This window comes from Macaca nemestrina, chromosome 1 (genome assembly GCF_043159975.1).
Source record: "Macaca nemestrina isolate mMacNem1 chromosome 1, mMacNem.hap1, whole genome shotgun sequence".
NCBI lineage: Eukaryota > Metazoa > Chordata > Mammalia > Primates > Cercopithecidae > Macaca > Macaca nemestrina.
The window spans coordinates 225,252,374-225,274,213 of NC_092125.1; positions in this window are offsets into that span (position 1 = coordinate 225,252,374).

Here is a 21,840-nt window from a genome sequence, read left to right on the forward strand (position 1 = left end):
GGGCGCAGTGGGGCTGCCCTGAGACCCTGGGCCTCCATGGCCTCCCTGCTGCCCAGCTGGGCTGGCTGTCATCCCAGCCCTTCCTGCTCTCCAGCCCCAGCTGGCTGGCACAGGTTTACTGTTGCAAGTGGACCGTACCCTGTGGCTCACAGGGACTCAGAGCCAGAGTGAAGCCAGCCCAGAGCTCTGGGCAAAGTTGGGCGAGATGAATGGAGCTGTCACTGGATAAAGGGAGATTCCTGGACAGCACGTCCTTGTCAACACTCTCTCCTGTGTCACCGCAGATGCTGGGATAAGGCACAGCAGAGGCCATGGAACCCGGTCAAAGCCAGACTTCTTCCTTGGCCCACTTTGATTTCTTTGTTGTTGTTCTTGTTGAGATGGAGTCTAGCTTTGTCGCCCAGGCTGGAGTGCAGTGGCACGATCTCAGCACACTGCAACCTCCACATCCCACATTCAAGTGATTCTCCTACCTCAGCCTCCCAAGTAGCTGGGATTACAGGCACCTGTCACCACACCTGGCTAATTTTTGTATTTTTAGTAGAGACGGCGTTTCACCATGTTGCCCAGGCTGGTCTCAAACTCCTGACCTCAGGTGATCCTCTCGCCTTAGCCTCCCAAAGTGCTGGGAGCCACCACACCCGGCCTCCCACTTTGATTTCCGAACCTTTTGGGTACCATCTCCTTCCCTCAGATTTCTTGTGTGTTGAGGTCTTTTGTTCAGACTTTCAGCGAATGAAAGGACAGAGGAGGAAACAGGTGTGGGAAGAGCGGCTGCTGTGCCTGCCTGCCTCTCTGCTTGGCCACAGCTCCCCTCCCTCTCTGGCTGCCCTAGCACCGAACTCTGATCTTCAGCAGCAACACCTGGTATCTGCCTCTGCCTCACCGGGAAGCAAAGCTGCGGGGCAGGTGCAGCTGTGTATGGCATGGCCAGCCACGAGCCAGAAAAACCAGCAAACCAGGGCTGGGAACGGGACTTCCTGGGACCAGTCCCGGGGGCCACTTTGGAAATGAGCATGGCAGAGTCAGCCACAGGGTGAGTGCCCAAGTTAACGTGCACCTGCTTTAAAGGGAACCACACTTCTATGCTAAGTGTGCATTTGGAGGGCACCTGTGGTCAGGCTGCGACTTCAGGGGAGAATTTGCACAGGTGTCCTGTACTGACTTCTGTCACTCTGAGTGACAGCACCTGTTTGAGGGAGTGCTCTAGGGCCATTCGGGGAGAATCAGTGACTCCACACAAGGCAGGGGCCCTGGGTGCCTGGTCTGGGGAAGGGCATCCCGAGGCGGGGTCAGGAGTGATCAGATCCTTGGGTCTCTCCTCTTGGTCATCTTGGTCACACCTTTTCCCTGCTTTTATGGAACGTTGGGCCTCATCTCGTCCAACATCAAAGCCAGCCAGCCAACCTCCGTAAGAAACGGGCTGCAGTATTTGGCAGAAAGAGCTTGCAGTGTTAAAAGACCTTTGTAAGTCTCTAGCCAACACCTTCCTAGGGCCTAGACACTGCAGAAATACGCCTCGTACTAGAGAAATATGACTTCCAGAGCAGAGAGGCAATTGCTGAAAAAACAAAGGTTTGACCAAACCTACTCTGACCTAAGGGGAAGCTATGTATTGGGGCATCTCTCAAAGTAGGCGGTGGCCCCCTCCTCCTAAAAGAAGGCCACTCTCAGTTTACTTCACCGATAAACAGAGGTGATGTCTCCACACTAATGTCACCCCAACCCGGAAGTATCAAGACCTAGGGCTGGCACAGTGGCTCAACTCTGTAATCCAGAACTTTGGGAGGCGAAGGCTCATTTGAGGTCAGGAGTTCAAGACCAGTCTGGCCAACATGATGGAACCCTGTCTCTACTAAACAAACAACAAAAAAATTAAGACTAGACACAGTGACTCACGCCTGTAATCCCAGCTCTTTGGGAGGCTGAGTCAGGCGGAACACTTGAGATCAGGAGTTCAAGACCAACCTGGCTGACATGGTAAAACCCTGTCTCTACTAAAAACACAAAAAAATTAGCTGGGCATGGTGGCAGGTGCCTGTGATCCCAGCTATTCAGGAGGCTGAGACACGAGAATCACTTGAACCCAGGAGGCGGAGGTTGCAGTGAACCGAGATCACACCACTGCACTCCAGCCTGGGTGAAAGATTGAGACTTTGTCTCCAAAAAAAAAAAAAAAATTACCCGGATGTGGTGGTGGGCGCCTGTAGTCCCAGCTGCTCAGGAAGCTGAGGCAGGAGAATCACTTGAACCCGGGAGTTGGCTTAGAAATTAACTGCTGACCTCAAATGTATGAGTCCCCAAAAAAGTGTGCCCTGGCCTGCCTGGGTATCCTTTGTTCTAACTGATCCCTGCAAAATAACAGTGACAGCCTACTTATTAAATCTTGCCTGAGGCCAGGCGCGGTGGCTCAAGCCTGTAATCCCAGCACTTTGGGAGGCCGAGGCGGGCGGATCACAAGGTCAGGAGATCGAGACCACAGTGAAACCCCGTCTCTACTAAAAATACAAAAAATTAGCCGGGCACGGTGGCGGGCGCCTGTAGTCCCAGCTACTCAGGAGGCTGAGGCAGGAGAATGGCGGGAACCCGGGAGGCGGAGCTTGCAGTGAGCCGAGATCGCGCCACTGCACTCCAGCCTGGGCGACAGCGTGAGACTCCGTCTCAAAAAAAAAAAAAAAAAAAAAAAAAAAAAAATAAATAAATAAATAAATAAATAAATCTTGCCTGTACCTAAGTCCCACTCACATGGCAGGATGGGGACCAGGTCTCCTCAGGGTTATTGGTACATGAGGTTTGGAGAGCAAAGTCCCTCAGGAACCACACACGGTGATGTGTCGTCAGACCGCACTTGAGACCTTGGGATGCAGCTCTTGCCAAAAACATTGTCACACATGAGCCGGGGCAGAGCAGCTGCATTTGTCAAACCAGCGGTGATGCTGGAAATCCATGCAGAGGCTGGCATAGGCAGGCTCCCCACTTTGGCTCTCTTTTCTTCATGAGGGCTTTCTTTTTTTTTCCTGGACACCATGAGAAAGCATCCCTGGGATGACAAGAATAACAAAAGTATGCCAGATACAAAGCTTATCAAGTGTTACGTTTGGGTCCTGATCCATGTTCCTGTCTCCTTTGAGATGGTGGATGCAAGCTTACATTTCGCTGCCTCCTTCCTGGAAAGGAGGGAAGATACAGCAGGTGACTGGGAAGGGCGCAGAGGGAAAGGTGCAGAGAGCTCCCTGGGCTCTGCTGTGCTTCCCAAGTCCCTGGAGCTAGTTTGATCCAAAGGTGAAAACAACAGCAAAGCCATGGCCATGTGTTCGTCTGCTCCCCGTGGGGAACAGGGATGGCGAACCTTGTCTGGTGGACCTGGGCTGATGGCAACTTAGTGTCGGAAGAGGGCGTGAGTTTGGGGTCCAGTTGGTTCAGCATCTTTCATTTGCTGAACCAACAGCAGTGACCAATTCAAGGAAGTTTAAACCAAAAAGGACATGTGGCTTCAGGCACAGCTGGGTCCAGAGACTGAGACGATGACATCAGGACTCAGCCTCAATCCATCTCTCTGGTTGGTGGTCCCAGCACCTCTGTAGGTTCAGCTCAGCACCCCTAGTTTCTTTCTCTCAATTGTTCCAAAAAAAACCCTAAGCCGGACTCTCATAGGCTCAAAATGGGTTACGTGTGTATCCTTGAACCAATCACTATGGCCAAGGGAGATGGAATCACTGATTGATTAGGCCTGGGTCACATGGTCACCCTCAGATTCTGGGGATAGCTCCTCGCCTGACAGCACGGACTGAGACTGGGAGGTTGGTGTTTCCCACCAGAAGAATGATATGCTGCGACTAGAGAAAGGGTGACTGCTCAGAGCACTGATTCCTGCCGCCACTGGCTGTGTGGCTTTGGCCAGATCACTTAACTTCTCTGAGCCTCAGTTGGAAACACAACGTGGTTCAGTCTTAATGGTTCCTTTCTTTGTAAAAACAGGAGAGGTTGGCGGTGTTCTGGGGTTCCTACTGTATCTGGAGGTTTCGTTAGAGTAAATTACAAGGTGACTTATTAAGAACTCAGTTGCCGGCTGGGCGCGGTGGCTCAAGCCTGTAATCCCAGCACTTTGGGAGGCCGAGACGGGTGGATCACGAGGTCAGGAGATCGAGACCATCCTGGCTGACACAGTGAAACCCCGTCTCTACTAAAAAATACAAAAAAACTAGCCGGGCGAGGTGGTGGGCGCCTGTAGTCCCAGCTACTCGGGAGGCTGAGGCAGGAGAATGGCGTGAACCCGGGAGGCGGAGCTTGCAGTGAGCCAAGATCACGCCACTGCACTCCAGCCTGGGCGGCAAAGCGAGACTCTGTCTCAAATAAAAAAAAGAACTCAGTTGCCTTGGCCCTTAGAAGCAGAGGCTGTTCCTGGCAAACAATTATTTTGGCAAAGGTAAACCTTTTGGGATTCTCTTCCCCTTATCTCTCCTTCAAAGTTCTCAGCAAAGGGAAGGGGGATGTGGAGCTCCTAGGAGGAGCAGCACCAGTTCAAGGGCACGGGCAGGAGAAGGCTGAGGTCCTGGCCAGTCTTCATTTGTGTTGGAGCCGTATGTTCTCCCGCTGGGGCCTCAGAGCAGTCGATGCTGAGTGCAAATGGGAGCTGGCACTGCCATCTGGCCCTGTGTTCTTGCTGTGTAGACCTGAGCAAAGGGGTCTGGACATATTGTTGCATCATCTGGTCAAGGTAGCATGTTGATTTCGGGGAACAGCCACAGCTGGGCCCTAAGCACAGCTTGAGACGAAGCCACTTCCCCCTGCAGCCCTGGGTGAGCTCCCGGACACTAGCCTGTGTGCAGCTGTGATCTGGCCTCTTTGTGGGTAGCCTTCCTCCTCCATGTCTCTACCAGTGACCAGGGAGGCAGGGAGATGACCCAACGCTCCTGATTCCCGGTGACTCTAAGCTGGTTTGCCTCAAGCTATGCATAAAGCCCCAGGTCCCTCCAACCACTGCTTTTTCTTCCTGGAAACATTTGTAGGAGGGTTTCTTTGTTGTTATGCTTCTTAAGGTTTCCTACAAAGATTTATACTCAAAGTATACTCAAAGTTGGCCAGGCGCAGTGGGTAATTCCAGCACTTTGGGAGGGCGAGGTGGGTGGATCACCACTTGAGGCCAGGAGTTAAAGACAAGCCTGGCCAATGTGGCGAAACTCTGTCTCTATTGAAAATACAAAATTAGCCAGGCGTGGTGGCAGGCGCCTGTAATCCCAGCTACTCAGGAGGTGGAAGCAGGAAAATCACTTGAACCCAGGAGATGGAGGTTGAAGTGAGCTGAGTCCATGTCAGTGCACTCCAGCCTGGGCAATAGAGGGAAACCGTCTCAAAAAAAAAAAAAAAAAAAAGGAAGAAAGAAAAAATAATAATAGAACGTAAGGGGGTCAAGAAGCAATATCTGCTTTTTTCACAACTCAACAAGGAAAGCCTAGGGAAGCAGCGGAGTCTATGTGACACTGAGAGAATTGGAAAGAGAACTGGGAAGGAGGACATCACCCTGTGGTCCTGCCCAGACTGTGGAAGAGTCCTCTCAGCTGGGGCTGTGGTGACCTGAGAGAAAGATGTGGAGCAGAGACACACAGCCCTCCCCGCAAGCCCCCTCCAAGTGGCAGTAGGAAGTATCTGACATTGAGGGGAGACCTCTATTAGTTTATTGTGGCTGTTGTAACAAATGACCACAGACTGGATGTCATAAAACAACAGAAATCAGGCCAGGTGTGGTGGCTCACGCCTGTAATCCCAGCATTTTGGGGGGCCAAGGTGGGCGGATCACCTGAGGCCAGGAGTTCGAGACCAGCCTGGCCAACATAGCAAAACCCTGTCTGTACTAAAAATACAAAAATTAGCCGGGCATGGTGGTGCCTGCTTGTCATCTTAACTACTTGGGTAGGCGGAGGCACGAGAATCACTTGAACCTGGGAGGCAGAGGTTGCAGTGAGCCAAGTTCATGCCACTGCACTCCAGCTTGGGCAACAGAGTAAGACACCGCCTCAAACAAACAAACAACAACAACAAAAACCAGAAGTCACCGTCTCACAGCCCTAGAGCCTAGCAGTCTGAAATCAAGGCATCAGCAGGCGCTGAAGGCTCTCGGAGGATCTTTCTTGCCTCTTCCAGCCTCTGGTAGCTGCTGGCCATCCTTAGGGTCACTTGCCTTAGGGTTACAGCTGCATCACCCCAATCTCCACCTCCATCAGTTCATGGCCTTCTTTTCTGTGCATCTCTTCTGTGTTTCTCAATCTCTCTCCTTAGTAGATCATCATCATTGGATTGAAAGCTCACGCTAATCCAGTATGACTCCTCTTAACTTGATTACATTTGCAAAAGCCTTATTCCAAAATGTCTTAGTCCAGGCCAGGCATGGTGGCTCACACCACCTGTAATCCCAGCACTTTGGGAGGCTGAGGCGGGTAGACCACCTGAGGTCAGGAGTTCGAGACCCGCCTGGCCAACATGGTGAAACCCCTTCTCTACTAAAAATACAATAAGTTGGCTGGGTGCAGTGGCTCATGACTGTAATCCCAGCACTTTGGAAGGCTGAGGCGGGTCAGGAGTTCAAGACCATCCTGGCTAAACGGTGAAACCCCATCTCTAATAAAAATACAGAAAATTAGCCCAGCATGGTGGCATGTGTCTGTAGTCCCAGTTACTCGGGAGGCTGAGGCAGGAGAATCGCTTGAACCTAGGAGGTGGAGGTAGCAGTGAGTTGAGATCGCGCCACTGCATGCCAGCCCGAGCAACAGACCGAGACTCTATCTCAAAAACAAAACAAAACAAAAAATAAGTTAGTTGGACGTGGTGGCATGTGCCTGCAATCCCAGCTACTTGGGAAGCTAAGGCAGGAGAATCGCTTGAACCCAGGAGTCAGAGGTTTCAGTGAGCTGAGATTGCACCACTGCACTCCAGCCTGGGTGACAGAGCCAGACTCCATCCCAAAAAAATAAAAAAGTCTTAGTCCATTCATGCTGCTATAACAACATACCGGGAAGGGCGCAGTGGCTCAAGCCTGTAATCCCAGCACTTTGGGAGGCCGAGACAGGCGGATCACGAGGTCAGGAGATCGAGACCATCTTGGCTAACACGGTGAAACCCCGTCTCTACTAAAAAAATACAAAAAACTAGCTGGGCATGGTGGCAGACACCTGTAGTCCCAGCTACCCGGGAGGCTGAGGCAGGAAAATGGCGTGAACCTGGGAGGCGGAGCTTGCAGTGAGCTGAGATCCGGCCACTGCACTCCATCCTGGGCGATAGAGCAAGACTCCGTCTCAAAAAAAAAAAAAAAAAAAACCATACCTTAGACTGGGTAACTATAGACAACATACATTTAATGCTCACAGTTCTGGAGGCTGGAAAGTCCAAGATCATAACACTAGCAGATTAAGAGTCTGGTAAGAGGCTGCTCCTGATAGATGGCACCTTCTATGCATCCTCACATGGTGGAGGAGGGGGCACACAGGTTTCTTGGTGCCTCTTTTTTCTTTTACATTTAATTTTTAACTTTTATTTTAAGTTCTGGGATACATGTGCAGAACATGCAGGTTTGTTACACAGGTATGTATGTGCCATGGTGATTTGCTGCACCTATCAACATATCATGCAGGTTTTAAGCCCCACATGCATTAGGTATTTATCTTAATGCTCTCCCTCCCATCCCCCACTTTTTTTTTTTTGAGACAAGAACTTTCTTGCTCTGTCACCCAGGCTGAAGTGCAGTGGCACAATCTTAGCTCACTGTAGTCTCAAACTCCTGGGCTCAAGCAATCTTCCCACCTCTGGCCTCTTTTATGATGACACGAATCCCATTCCCAAGGGTGGAGCCCTCATGACCTGTCACTTCCTAAAGGTCCCACCACTTCATACTATCACACTGGGGATTCAGTCTCAACATCTGAATTTTGAGGACTAAACATTCAGACCACAGCACCAAATAAGGCTATGACTTGGACATAGCTTTGGTAGGGGACACAGTTCAACATACAGCAGGGCCATCAGGCTGGTAATGCCAACGCCCTGGGGTGCTCAGTCCAGGCAAGGTTTATGTGAATAACACCAGGAGATCAATGAGGCTGGAGCACAGTGGGTCAGGACACGATCAGTGGGGAATGAGGTTGGAGAAAACACATATAGGACCGCATCACATAGGGCTCTGTGGGTCCCTGGTGACGTCCCTGGGTTTTCCCTGAATGAGATGGGAGCCAATGGAGGACTCTGAAGTGAGGAGGGCAAAATGTGACCTCAGTTGTCATTTTCTCATTTTTTTGATTGTTTTTTTTTTGTTTGTTTTTGACACAGTCTTGTTCTGTTGCCTAGGCTGGAGTGCAGTGGTGCAATCTTGGCTTACTGCAACCTCGATCTCCCATGTTCAAGCAATTCTCCTGCCTCAGCCTCCCAAGTAGCTGGGATTATAGGTGAGCACCACCACGCCCCGCTAATTTTTGTATTTTTAATAGAGATGAGGTTTCACCAGGTTGGAGGGACCTGGGGCTTTATGCATAGCTTGAGGCAAACCAGCTTAGAGTCAACGGGAATCAGGAGCGTTGGGTCATCTCCCCGCCTCCCTGGCCAGGCTGGTCTCAAACTCCTGACATCAGGTGATCTGCCCACCTTGGCCTCCAAAGTGCTGGGATTACAGGCATGAGCCACTGGGCCCAGGCCTAAGTTGGAAAACAATTGCTATCCCTGGTGAGAACAGCTGGTGGGAGGGTGGGAAGACAGATGAGGAAGCAGGTGCTGTAAGCTGGGTGAGAGACCATAGCGATCTGAACCAGGGCAGTGGCCCCCGAGGTGATCAGGAGTAGTGAGGGTCTGGACCTATTTTTAAGGTGGGGTTTGCGGATGGCTCGGATGCAGGCTGTATAAAAGAGGGGGATCGACAATGATGATGAGGTTGTGGAACAACTCCATCAGCTGGAAGGAGGGAGCTGCCATCCACCAAGATGGAGAAACCCAGGGAAGGAGCAGGTTTGAGAGAGGGAAAGCTGGGCTTTGGTTTTAGCCCTAATCAATTTAAGATGCTGTATTAGTCTGTTCTCACACTGCTACAAGAAATACCCAAGACTGGATTATTTATAAAGAAAAAGAGGTGGCCGGGCGCGGTGGCTCAAGCCTGTAATCCCAGCACTTTGGGAGGCCGAGGCGGGCGGATCACAAGGTCAGGAGATCGAGACCACGGTGAAACCCCGTCTCTACTAAAAATACAAAAAATTAGCCGGGCGCGGTGGCGGGCGCCTGTAGTCCTAGCTACTCAGGAGGCTGAGGCAGGAGAATGGCGTGAACCCGGGAGGCGGAGCTTGCAGTGAGCCGAGATCGCGCCACTGCACTCCAGCCTGGGCAACAGCATGAGACTCTGTCTCAAAAAAAAAAAAAAAAAAAAAAAAGAAAAAGAGGTTTAATGGGCTCACAGTTCCACATGGCTGAGGAGGCCTCACAACCATGGTAGAAAGTGCAGGAGGAGCAAAGGCATGTCTTACATGGTGGCAGGCAAGAGGGCGTGTGCAGGGAACCCCCCTTTATAAAACCAGATCTCGTGAGACTTATTCAGTGTCACGAGAACAGCACGGGAAAAACCCAACCCCATGAATCAATTACCTCCCACCAGGTCCCTCCCATGACATAGGGATTATGGGAGCTACAATTCAACATGAGATTTGAGTGGGGACACAGTCAAACCATATCAGACGTCCATCAGACTTATATGTAGGCATGTAGATCCATGAATCTGGAGTTTGAGGAAGAGGGCTAGAGATATATACTTGGGAGTTTCAGTATATAGCTTTATTTAAAGTCATAAGTATGAATTTGGCATCCAAGTTGCAAGTGTAGAGAAAGAAAAGAAAGCTGAGGACTGGGCCCAGGGCCATTCCAACCTTTGGCAGTTGGAAGACTGAGAAGGTAAGCAGTCACCTAAATTTCACCCATGTTTAGAGATTTTGTTATATTTAACTGTTTGTTGTTTTTTTGTTTTGTTTTGTTTTGTTTTGAGATGGAATCTGGCTCCGTTGCTCAGGCTGGAGTGCAGCCTCAGCTTACTGCAACCTCCACCTTTCAGGCAATTCTCCTCCTTCAGACTCTGGAATAGCTGGGATTACAGCTATACCACCATACCCAGGTAATTTTTGTATTTTTAGTAGAGACGGGGTTTCAGCATGTTGGCCAGGCTGGTCTTGAACTCCTGACCTCAAGTGATCTGCCAGCCTTGGCCTCCCAGATTATAGGCTTCTGAGGCTGGAGGCTAGTGGCACAATCATAGCTCACTGCAGCTTTGACCTCCTAGGCTTAGGCAGATCCTCCCACCTCAGCCTTCTGAGTAGCTGAGACTATAGGCATGTGCCCTTACACCTGGCTAATTTTTTAATTAAAAAAAAATTTTTTTTGAAACATGGTCTTGCTATGTCACCCAGGCTAGAGTGCAGTAGCTCAATTTTATCTCACTACCTCTGACTCCCAGGTTCAAATGATTCTCCGGCCTCAGCCTCCTGAGTAGCTGGGATTACAGGCATGCGCCACCATGCCCAGCTAGTTCTGTGTTTTTTAAAATAGAGATGGGGTTTCTCCATGTTAGCCAGGCTGGTCTCAAACTCCGGGCCTCAAGAGATCTGCCCATGTCGGCCTCCCAAAGTGCTGGGATGACAGGTGTGAACTACGACACCTGGCTAAATTTTTAAAATGTTTTTGTAGAATTTTAAAACTGTGTTGCCCAGGCTGGTCTCAAACTCCTGACCTCAAGAGATCTGCTCGCCTCAGCCTCCCAAAGTCTTGGGATTACAGGCGCGAGCCACTGTGCCCAGCCTATTTAACTCTTCAAGTAACTGAAGTTTTGTGTACCGCGATAAGTGATATTCTACACTGACCTGCCCCTCCCACCACAGTCATGGCAGATAGCTACTTTATCTGGAAAGAGCCTTCCTGGTCTAATCCCCAGCTTGATAACTGTGGATTCACCCTCTGCTGTGCCTCCATGTCTTTGTTGGGAAAACTGCAGTACTAGACTGAAGTAATTCGGGATGACCCAGTCGATTCTAGTTAGAAATGCAGCAGTTTGGCCGGGCGCGGTGGCTCAAGCCTGTAATCCCAGCACTTTGGGAGGCCGAGACGGGCAGATCACGAGGTCAGGAGATCGAGACCATCCTGGCTAACACGGTGAAACCCCGTCTCTACTAAAAAATACAAAAAACTAGCCGGGCGAGGTGGCGGGCACCTGTAGTCCCAGCAAAAGTAGTCCCAGCTACTCGGGAGGCTGAGGCAGGAGAATGGCGGGAACCCGGGAGGCGGAGCTTGCAGTGAGCTGAGATCCGGGCCACTGCACTCCAGCCTGGGCGACAGAGCGAGACTCCGTCTCAAAAAAAAAAAAAAAAAAAGAAAAAAAGAAAAAAAAGAAATGCAGCAGTTTACTTATCAACCACAAAGAGATACCAGGTAGCTAATGAAATCCAGTGTAAAGCATCCTGGGGGCTTCCAAGGCCCTTGCTAAATCCACAGTGATTCTCTGCTCCCAGAAAACAGTCCTGTGTAGGAAGGGAACAAATATTTGTGTGATAGACCAATTATTATGGATAGTTCTGATGTTCTTACCCTTTGTTAATAAATTATATTTTTCACTTAAGATGTGAATCAAGGAATCACTTTTTTTTTTTAATAAGCATCAAAAATCGACTTGTGTTTCTCTATAAAAAATGAAAAGAGGCATTGGCTAGAATTCCAGTGATCTGGCTAGTGTCCCTAGTGTATTTCCCCAGCCCAGAAAACAGCCTTATAAACATTACATGCATTTCAGTCTTTAGGATAATTTATTGCATGTATATGAAACTTTTAGAATTTTCATACTTTTAGTTTCATTAGTAACCCAAAATGTTTTATTATGAAAAAGATCTTTTGTTATTTTTTCCATTTTTTTAGCTTTCTTTTTTTATATGATGGCTTTTATTGTGCATTAATGAGCAGGAAATACAGCTTAGATTATTGATTTCTGAAAGGTATAATGAAGGAAGAGTTGTTTAAAAAATCAGTTCACCACATTATGAATGTGTATTGCATTTATTTGACAGAGTGGTCATTATTTGTCATAAGGAAACCATAAGGGGCATCTGGGTAAAGCAGTGAAGCATTTATAATGTAAAGATTCCATACTCTCGATCAGATCTTTGTGGACAAATAACAGTGACAAAAAGATATTTGTGAAATTATTTGTAAATTAGCCAAGTTAAGAATCAGCCAAATGATCCTATAAAGACTTTACCCTTTGAAATAAGCACTGTTAAATAATGAACTGTAAAATATAGATGAACATGATACATGGGTGTACAATCATCATAAAGTGGGCTTAATGGTCTTGGCATCCGTCAGAAAACCTGTAACTTTCGGGACACTGTGGAGAGACTGTTTTGGACTCAGACCAAAATAATTTAATTAAATTGTGATATTTTGCCAGATAAAAACCAAGAATGAGCTACTTTTTATTGCTGCAAGGTAAAAACAGAATACAGCAGTAGAGGTCTGGGGGGATATGGAATCCCACTCAGAGGAAACACTTTCGTTGGTCATTAGCAGTTTCAGCACTTGTGAATTTGAAGGTCAGCACACATGCCTCTTGGCAGATAAATCTCTTTTTCCAGAAATGGCCATGACATCTTGTCATTGTGTCACGAAATATACAAAAATAAATGATGAGTTATTTCAAACATTTGTTCAATTAAAGTTATTTTTAACTGTATTTCTGCTGCATATTTTTGGCATTTAGATGAGACATCAAGCTACTAATTTTCACTACTCAGAATCCTCCACTAATAATATGATTTTGGAAAGTACAGCTGATTAATAAACATGAACCTGCAAAGACAACTGAATGAAAGAACTTGGTTATCATGGTATTGAACTTTAGATGGTTAGAGGAAAAAAGATGAGATTTTATTTTTCTGAAATATAATTTCTTTCTTTTCTCTCTCTCTTTTTTTTTTTTTTTTGGCAGAGTCTTGCTCTGTTGCCCAGGCTGGAGTGCAGTGGCACGTTCTCAGCTCACTGCAGCCTCTGCCTTCCAGGTTCAAGTGATTGTCCTGCCTCAGCCTCCTGAGTAGCTGGGACTACAGGCACCTGCCACCAAGCCCAGCTAATTTTTGTATTTTTAGTAGAGATGGGGTTTCACCATGTTGGCCAGGCTGGTCTCAAAATCCTGACCTCAAGTGATCTGCCCACCTCGGCCTCCCAAAGTGCTGGGATTACAGGTGTGAGCCACCGCAGCACCTGGTCTCAAATATAATTTCTTTTACTATTTATTTCCAATTAGAGAAATCTTTTTTTTTTTTTTTTTTTAGAGACCGAGTCTCGCTCTATCGCCCAGGCTGGAGTGCAGTGGCGCGATCTCAGCTCACTGCAAGCTCTGCCTCCCAGGTTCACGCCATTCTTCTGCCTCAGCCTCCCGAGTAGCTGGGACTACAGGTGCCCGCCACCACGCCTGGCTAATTTTTTGTATTTTTAGTGGAGACGGGGTTTCACCGTGTTAGCCAGGATGGTCTCGATTTCCTGACCTTGTGATCCTCCTGCCTCAGCCTCCCAAAGTGCTGGGATTACAGGCATGAGACACCGCGCCCGGACCAATGAGAGAAATCTTTAGCTACCCAGATCTGAAGTTAGTCCAACACTATCCATCCTATATATGTTCAAGGATTAAAATATTTGGAGTTTCAAATGCTATGTTTACAGGGTTCATATTTCTATGAACATTTGGTCATTCTTAGCCAAACTGCGAGAACAAAAAGACAAATGAGCTCTCCGCATCTAGATGTCCCCTCCCTGCCCCTCCAGCCCTGAATTATTCTGTTATTTGATGACTTCCGCAGGTGGAGGTCATTCTTCACGTGATTCTTTTAATGAATGGGCTGTTTCGTGCGCATCTGTTTTCGTGTCATGAGACAGTGGAGCAAACGGCTCGAGCTGAGAGAAGTCTCCACCCTCGCACCAGTGGAGAGCGTGCAGAAAGACAGCCTGCGAGCAGAAAAAGCAGCGGCCAGATTCCCCAGTCCGCACACAGTGGAGAGAGGAAAGCTCTAAGTAGCCGTTCCCTGGATGACCTTGCCTTCAGAGCAGTGGTTTGTAGCCATCTTCTGAGACATGGACTCCCTTTGAAACCCCATCAAGTGCTGTGGCTCTGCCTCCCCCAAAAATGTACGTGTCAGCTGCTCACACGCACGTGCACACACATACACAGATATACATCGACACCCTCGCATTCCCTTTATGTAATTCCAGGGGTTTTGGGCACTCGAGGAATCCTTGGAATCAGAAACCTTGCCTTAGATGTTGGGAAACAAAGTTGTTTATGCCTTTTTCTCTTCAAATGTGCACCACTCGGCCGGGCGCGGTGGCTCACGCCTGTAATCCCACCACTTTGGGAGGCCGAGGCGGACAGGTCACGAGGTCAGGAGATCGAGACCATCCTGGCTAACACGGTGAAACCCCGTCTCTACTGAAAATACAAAAAAAAAAAAAAAAAAAAAAAAAAAATTAGCCGGGCGTGGTGAGGGGCGCCTGTAGTCCCAGCTACTCAGGAGGCTGAGGCAGGAGAATGGCGTGAACCCGGGAGGGGGAGCTTGCAGTGAGCTGAGATCGTGCCACTGCACTCCAGCCTGGGCGACTGAGCAAGACTCCGTCTCAAAAAAAAAGAAAAAAAAAGAAAAAAAAAATGCACCACTCAAGCCTGAACAACACAGTGAGACCCTGTGTGTTAAAAATTTTTTTTAAAGGCCAGGCCTGGTGGCTCACGCGGATAATCCCAGCACTTCGGGAGGCCGAGGCGGGTGGATCACCTGAGGTCAGGAGTTTGAGACTAGCCTGGCCAACATGATGAAACACTGTCTCTACTAAAAATACAAAACAATAGCTGGGAGTGGTGATGGGCGCCTTATAATCCCAGCTACTCGGGAGGCTGAGGCAAGAGAATCGCTTGAACCCAGGAGGCGGAGGCGGCAGTGAGCTGAGATCTTACCATTCCACTCCAGCCTGGGCAACAAGAGTGAAACTCCGTCTCAAAAAAAAAAAAAAAAAAAAAAAAAAAAAAAAAGGCCGGGCGCGGTGGCTCAAGCCTGTAATCCCAGCACTTTGGGAGGCCGAGGCGGGTGGATCACGAGGTCAGGAGATCGAGACTATCCTGGCTAACATGGTGAAACCCCGTCTCTACTAAAAATACAAAAAACTAGCCGGGCGTGGTGGCGGGCGCCTGTAGTCTCAGCTACTTGGGAGGCTGAGGCGGGAGAATGGCGTGAACCCGGGAGGCGGAGTTTGCAGTGAGCCGAGATCACACCACTGCACTCCAGCCTGGGAGACACAGCGAGACTCCGTCTCAAAAAAAAAAAAAAATTAAAATAGGCCGGGTGCAGTGGCTCACTCCTGTAATCCCAGCACTTCGAGAGGCCGAGGCGGGCGGATCACAAGGTCAGGAGATCGAGACCACGGTGAAACCTCGTCTCTATTAAAGATGCAAGAAATTAGCCGGGCGTGGTGGCGGGCGCCTGTAGTCCCAGCTACTCCGCAGGCTGAGGCGGAGAATGGTGTGAACCAGGGAGGGGGAGCTTGCAGTGAGCCGAGATCGCACCACTGCACTCCAGCCTGGGCAACAGAGCGAGACTCCGTCTCAAAAAACCTAAAAATAAAAATAAAATAAACTGTGGACAACATTCTTTTTTTTTTTTTTTTTTTTTTTTTGAGATGGAGTCTCGCTCTGTCACCCAGACTGGAGTGCAGTGGCAAGATCAGGGCTCACGTCAGCCGTAAACCCCTGGGCTCAAGTGATCCTCCCACTTCCACCTCCCTAGTAGCTAGGATCACAGGCATGTACCACCACACATGGCTAATTTAAAAAAAAAAAAAAAAAAAAAAAATTTTTTTTGAGAAGTTTTGCTCTTGTCACCTAGGCTGTTGTGCAATGGCACGATATCAGTTCACTGCAACCTCCGCCTCCCAGGTTCAAGTGATTCTCCTGCCTCAGTCTCCCAAGTAGGCGGGACTACAGGCACCCACCACCACGCCTGGCTAATTTTGTATTTTTAGTAGAGATGGGGTTTCACCATGTTGGCCAGGCTGGTCTTGAACTTCTGACCTCAGGTAATCCACCCACCTTGGCCTCCCAAAGTGCTGGGATTACAGGCATGAGCCACTTGTGCCTGGCAAATTTTTAAAAATTTTTCATAGAGACTGAGTTTCACTCTGTCGCCCAGGCTGGTCTCAAACTGCTGGCCTCAAGTGATTTTTCTGCCGTGGCCTCTAAAAATCTGGGATTACAGGCATGAGCCACTGCACCTGGCCACATCACACTCTTTTTTTTTTTTTTTTTTTTTTTTTGAGACTGAGTCTGGCTCTGTCGCCCAGGCTGGAGTCCAGTGGCCGGATCTCAGCTCACTGCAAGCTCCGCCTCCCGGGTTCACGCCATTCTCCTGCCTCAGCCTCCCGAGTAGCTGGGACTACAGGCGCCCCCCACCTCGCCCGGCTAGCTTTTTGTATTTTTTAGTAGAGATGGGGTTTCACCGTGTCAGCCAGGATGGTCTCGATCTCCTGACCTCGTGATCCGCCCGTCTCAGCCTCCCAAAGTGCTGGGATTACAGGCTTGAGCCACCGTGCCCGGCTCACACTCTTTAAATGACTTTTTAAAATAAAAAAATGCGGCCGGGCGCGGTGTTTTCCCAGCACTTTGGGAGGCCAAGGCAGACAGATCACGAGGTCAAGAGATTGAGACCGGCCGGGCGCAGTGGCTCAAGCCTGTAATCCCAGCACTTTGGGAGGCCGAGATGGGCGGATCATGAGGTCAGGAAATCGAGACCATCCTGGCTAATACGGTGAAACCCCGTCTCTACTAAAAAATACAAAAAACTAGCCGGGCGAAGTGGCGGGTGCCTGTAGTCCCAGCTACTCGGGAGGCTGAGGCAGGAGAATGGCGTGAACCCGAGAGGAGGAGCTTGCAGTGGGCTGAGATCCGGCCACTGCACTCCAGCCTGGGTGACAGAGCGAGACTCCATCTCAAAAAAAAAAAAAAAAAAAAAGAGATTGAGACCATCCTGGCCAACACGGTGAAACTCCGTCTCTACTTAAAATACAAAAATTGGCCAGGCGTGGTGGCTCAAGCCTGTAATCCCAGCACTTTGGGAGGCCGAGGTGGGTGGATCACGAGATCAGGAGATCGAGACCATCGTGGCTAACACGGTGAAACCCCGTCTCTACTAACAATACAAAAAAATTAGCCAGGCGTGGTGGCAGGCGCCTGTAGTCCCAGCTACTCAGGAGGCTGAGGCAAGAGAATGGCGTGAACCTGGGAGGCGGAGCTTGCAGTGAGCCGAGATCGGACCACTGCACTCCAGCCTGGGCGACAGCGAGAATCGGCCTCAAATAAAATAAAATAAAATAAAATAAAATACAAAAATTAGCCGGGCATGATGGCATGTGCTTGTAGTCCCAGCTACTAGGAAGGCTGAGGCAGAGGAATCTCTTGAACCCGGGAGGTGGAGGTTGCAGTGAGCCAAGATGACTCCAGCCTGGTGACAGAGAAAGATTCTGTCTCAAAAAAAAAAAAAAAAAAAAAAAAAAAAATGCAGTGCGCAAGCCAATAAAAAAGACCTGTGCTTAATGATGTCACACGGTCTATAGCAGTGCCTAGTTGAGACTCACTAGTTGGTTTCATGTTAGTTACTTGCCCTGCTGTTCCCTAAACATTCGTTCTGTGGCTCTGTGGCTTTGTGGCTCTGTGATTCTAGGAACCTCACAACCAAGTCAGGAAGCCAGGACTTCAATTAGGCCCCAACTGGAAGGACGACTTCCCATTGTGATTTGGATTAATCAATAGTTCTCAAGTGAGGTTTGGGGACCCTTTCTCAGGGTCTGTGAGGTCAAAACTAATTTCATAATACTAATATATTATCTGCCTTTTTCACTTTTTTTTTTTTTTTTGAGACAGAGTCTCACTCTGTTGCCCAGGCTAGACTACAGTGGCACAATCTCGGCTCACTGCAACTTCTGTCTCCTGGGCTTCAAGTGATCCTCCCAACTCAGCCTCCCCAGTACTTAGGACTGCAGGCGTTTGCCACTAAGCTGGGCTAATTTTTGTATTTTTTGTAAAGACAGGGTCTTGCCATGTTGCCCAGGCTGGTCTTGAACTCCTGGGCTCAAGCAATCTGCCAACCTTGGCCTCCTAAAATGCTGGGATTACAGTCATGAGCCACTGCGCACAGCCTATTTATTTATTTTTTAGAGACGCGGTCTCACTCTGTCGCTCAGGCTGGAGTGCAGTGGCACGATCACAGCTCATTGCAGCCTCGACCTCTTGGGTTCAAGCAATCCTCCTGCCTCAGCCTCCTGAGTAGCTGGAACCACAGGCCCATACCACCATGCTAGGCCACAGCCATCTTTTTTTTTTTTTGAGACGGAGTCTCGCTCTGTCACCCAGGCTAGAGTGCGGTGGCACCATCTCGGCTCACTGCAAGCTCCGCCTCCTGGGTTCACGCCAGTCTCCTGCCTCAGCCTCCCGAGTAGCTGGGACTACAGGCGCCCACCACCACGCCCGGCTAATTTTTTGTATTTTTGTATTTTTGTATTTTTTTTTTTTGAGACAGAGTCTTGCTCTGTTGCCCAGGCTGGAGTGCAGTGGCCAGATCTCAGCTCTGCAAGCTCCGCCTCCCGGGTTTTTACGCCATTCTCCTGCCTCAGCCTCCCAAGTAGCTGGAACTACAGGCGCCCGCCCCTCGTCCAGCTAGTTTTTTGTATTTTTTAGTGGAGACAGGGTTTCACCGTGTTAGCCAGGATGGTGTCGATCTCCTGACCTCGTGATCCTCCTGTCTCGGCCTCCCAAAGTGCTGGGATTACAGGCGTAAGCCCCCCGGCCCAGCCTGTTTAGTATGTTTTTATAATTCATATGAATGGTGCCATTCCATAAATGTCTTTTTGTGTGTTAACTTTCTCCTTCAACATATATTTATTCCTTAGATTTTTTGTGTCACTTCATGTAAAATTATTTTATCTTCACTTAATCCTTTTCTAATGTTCATCCTTTCTTCGTGCGTTTCTGAGTTTCTGACCAATGTCATTTTTCATCTCTCTTAAAAACTTTTTTTAATTTTAATTTTTTATTTATTTATTTTTTTGGAGACAGAGTCTCACTCTGTCGCCCAAGCTGGAGTGAAGTGGCTCAATCTCGGCTCACTGCAACCTCCTCCTCTTGGGTTTAAGCAATTCTCCTGCCTCAGCCTCCTGAGTAGCTGGGACTACAGATGCACGCTGCCATGCCTGGCTAATTTTTTGTATTTTAGTAGAGACAGGGTTTCACCATGTTGCCCAGGCTGGTCTCGAACTCCTGAGCTCAGGCAACCTGCCCGCCTCAGCCTCCCAAAGCGCTAGGATTACTGGCATGAGCCACTGCGCCCGGCCTTATTTTATTTTATTTTATTTTATTTTATTTTTGAGACAGCATCTCACTCTGTCACCCAGGCTGATGTACAATGGTGCAATCTCATCTCACGGCAGCCTTGACCTCCCAAGCTCAGGTGATCCTCCCACCTCAGCCTCCTGGGTAGCTGGGATTACAGGTGTGCACCACCACATGCCGCCAATTTTTTGTATTTTTTTTTTTTTTTTTGTAGAGATGAGTTTTTGCCATGTTGCCCAGGCTGGTCTTGGACTCCTGGGCTCAAGCAGTCTGCCTGCCTTGACCTCCCAAAATGCTAGGATTACAGGCATGAGCCACTGTGCCCAGGCAAAAAAAAAGAAAGAAAAAACTTTAGGGCAGGTGCAGTGGCTCACATCTGTAATCCCAGCACTTTGGGAGGGCGGGCAGATCACCAGAGGTCAGGAGTTCGAGATCAGTCTGGCCAACATGGTGAAGCCCTGTTGCTACTAACAATACAAAAATAAGCCGGGTGTGGTGGTGCGCGTGTACAGTCCCAGCTACTCGGGAGGCTGAGGCAAGAGAATCACTTGAACCGGAAAGTGGAGGTTGCAGTGAGTCGATATCATGCCATTGCACTCCAGCCTGGGCAACAGAGTGAGACTCTGCCTCAAAAAGCAAAAACAGAAACAAACAAAAAAACTACTTTAAACATTTTTTGCAAAGCAGGTCTGCCGGCAAAAATTTCCTCAATTTTTTTTTTTTTTTTTTTTTTTTTGAGGCAAGAGTCTTGGTCTGTCACCCAGGGTGGAGTGCAGTGGCGCAATCATGGCTTACTGCAGTCCTGACCTCCCTGGCTTGTGTGATCCTCCCACCTCAACCTCCAGAGTAGGTGGGACCACAGGCATGTGCCACCATGACTGGCTAAGTTTTGTAATTTTTTGTAGAGGCGGGGGTCTCACTGTGTTGTCCAGGCTGGTCTTGAACTCCTGGGCCCAAGGGGGCCTCCCTGCCTCAGCTTCCCAAAATGCTGGGATTATGGATGTGAATTTTCTCAATTTTTGTTTGTCTGATAAAGCTTTTTTCTTTTGTTTTCTTTCTTTCTTTCTTTTTTCTGAGACAGAGTCTTGCTCTGTCTCCCCGGCTGGAGTGCAGTGGCCAGATCTCAGCTCACTGCAGCCTCCACTTCCCAGACTCAAGGGATCCTCCTGCCTCTGCCTCCCAAAGTGCTGCTGGGGGATTACAGACGTGAGCCACTGCACCTGGCCTTATCTAAACAAATCTAAACATTAAAAGGGTACAGTAAAAATATGGTATTTTCTGGGATGATCATCATATATGTGGTCTGTTGTTGACCAAAACGTTTTATGCAGTGTTTGACTGTAGTTTCCTTTCAGGGCAGGCCTTATTAAGAACAGTGTTCTGGGTCGGGTGGAGTGGCTCACGCCCGTAATCCCCGCACTTTGGGAGGCCAAGGCAGGCAGATCACCTGAGGTCGGGAGTTCAAAACCAGGCTGACTGATATGGAGAAACCCCATCTCTACTAAAAATACAAAATTAGCCAGGCGTGGTGGCGCATGCATGTAATCCCAGCTACTTGGGAGGGTGAGGCAGGAGAATCACTTGAACCCAGGAGGTGGAGGTTGCAGTGAGCCAAGATCACGCAGTTACACTCCAGCCTGGGCAACAAGAGCAAAACCCTGTCTCAAAAAAAAAAAAAAAAAAAAATCCCCCCAAAATCATCAGTGTTCTGGGTGTATTCCAAAATGGCTGCTTTTCCTCTCCCCTCCTGGAAGTGTGAGGGGAGGGGTTTTCCCATCTTCACTGTGAGAACCCGGTTGGGTTTCTGGAGATAAAATTCACAAAATGGCAAGAGCCCCTCTGGCAAAGAGGAGGCAGGAGCAGTGATCAATTGTATCAGATAAGAATTAGCCAGCTGGACTCAGTTTAGATGATCCCAATTTTGTTGGCAATATTCAAAGCATCATAATCAGAAGCCAGTCAAACATATGCCTTCTTCTCTCCATCAGGCCGAATTGGGGTGTTGGCCTTGGCCACATCCACATCATAGAGCTTCTTCACAGCCTGTGTGACTTGTTGTCGTTGGCTTTTAACATCCACAGTGAACACAAGTGTGTTGTTGTCTTCCATCTTCTTCATGGCAGACGCAGTGGGAACTTGATGATGACATAGTGGTCAAGCCTGGGAAAGAGGCAAAATAGGGTCACCCGGCCCAGGCTCGGTAGAAAGATGGACTCTCTTTTGGAGTCCAGCTGGCTCTCCTTTTTCTTTTCTTTTTTTTTTTTTTTTGAGACAGAGTCTCTGTTGCCCAGGCTGGAGTGCAATGGCACAATCTCGGCTCACTGCAACCTCTACCTCCCAGGTTCAGTTGATTCTCGTACCTCAGCCTCGTGAGTAGTTGGGATTACAGGCACGCGCCACCATGCCCAGCTAATTTTTGT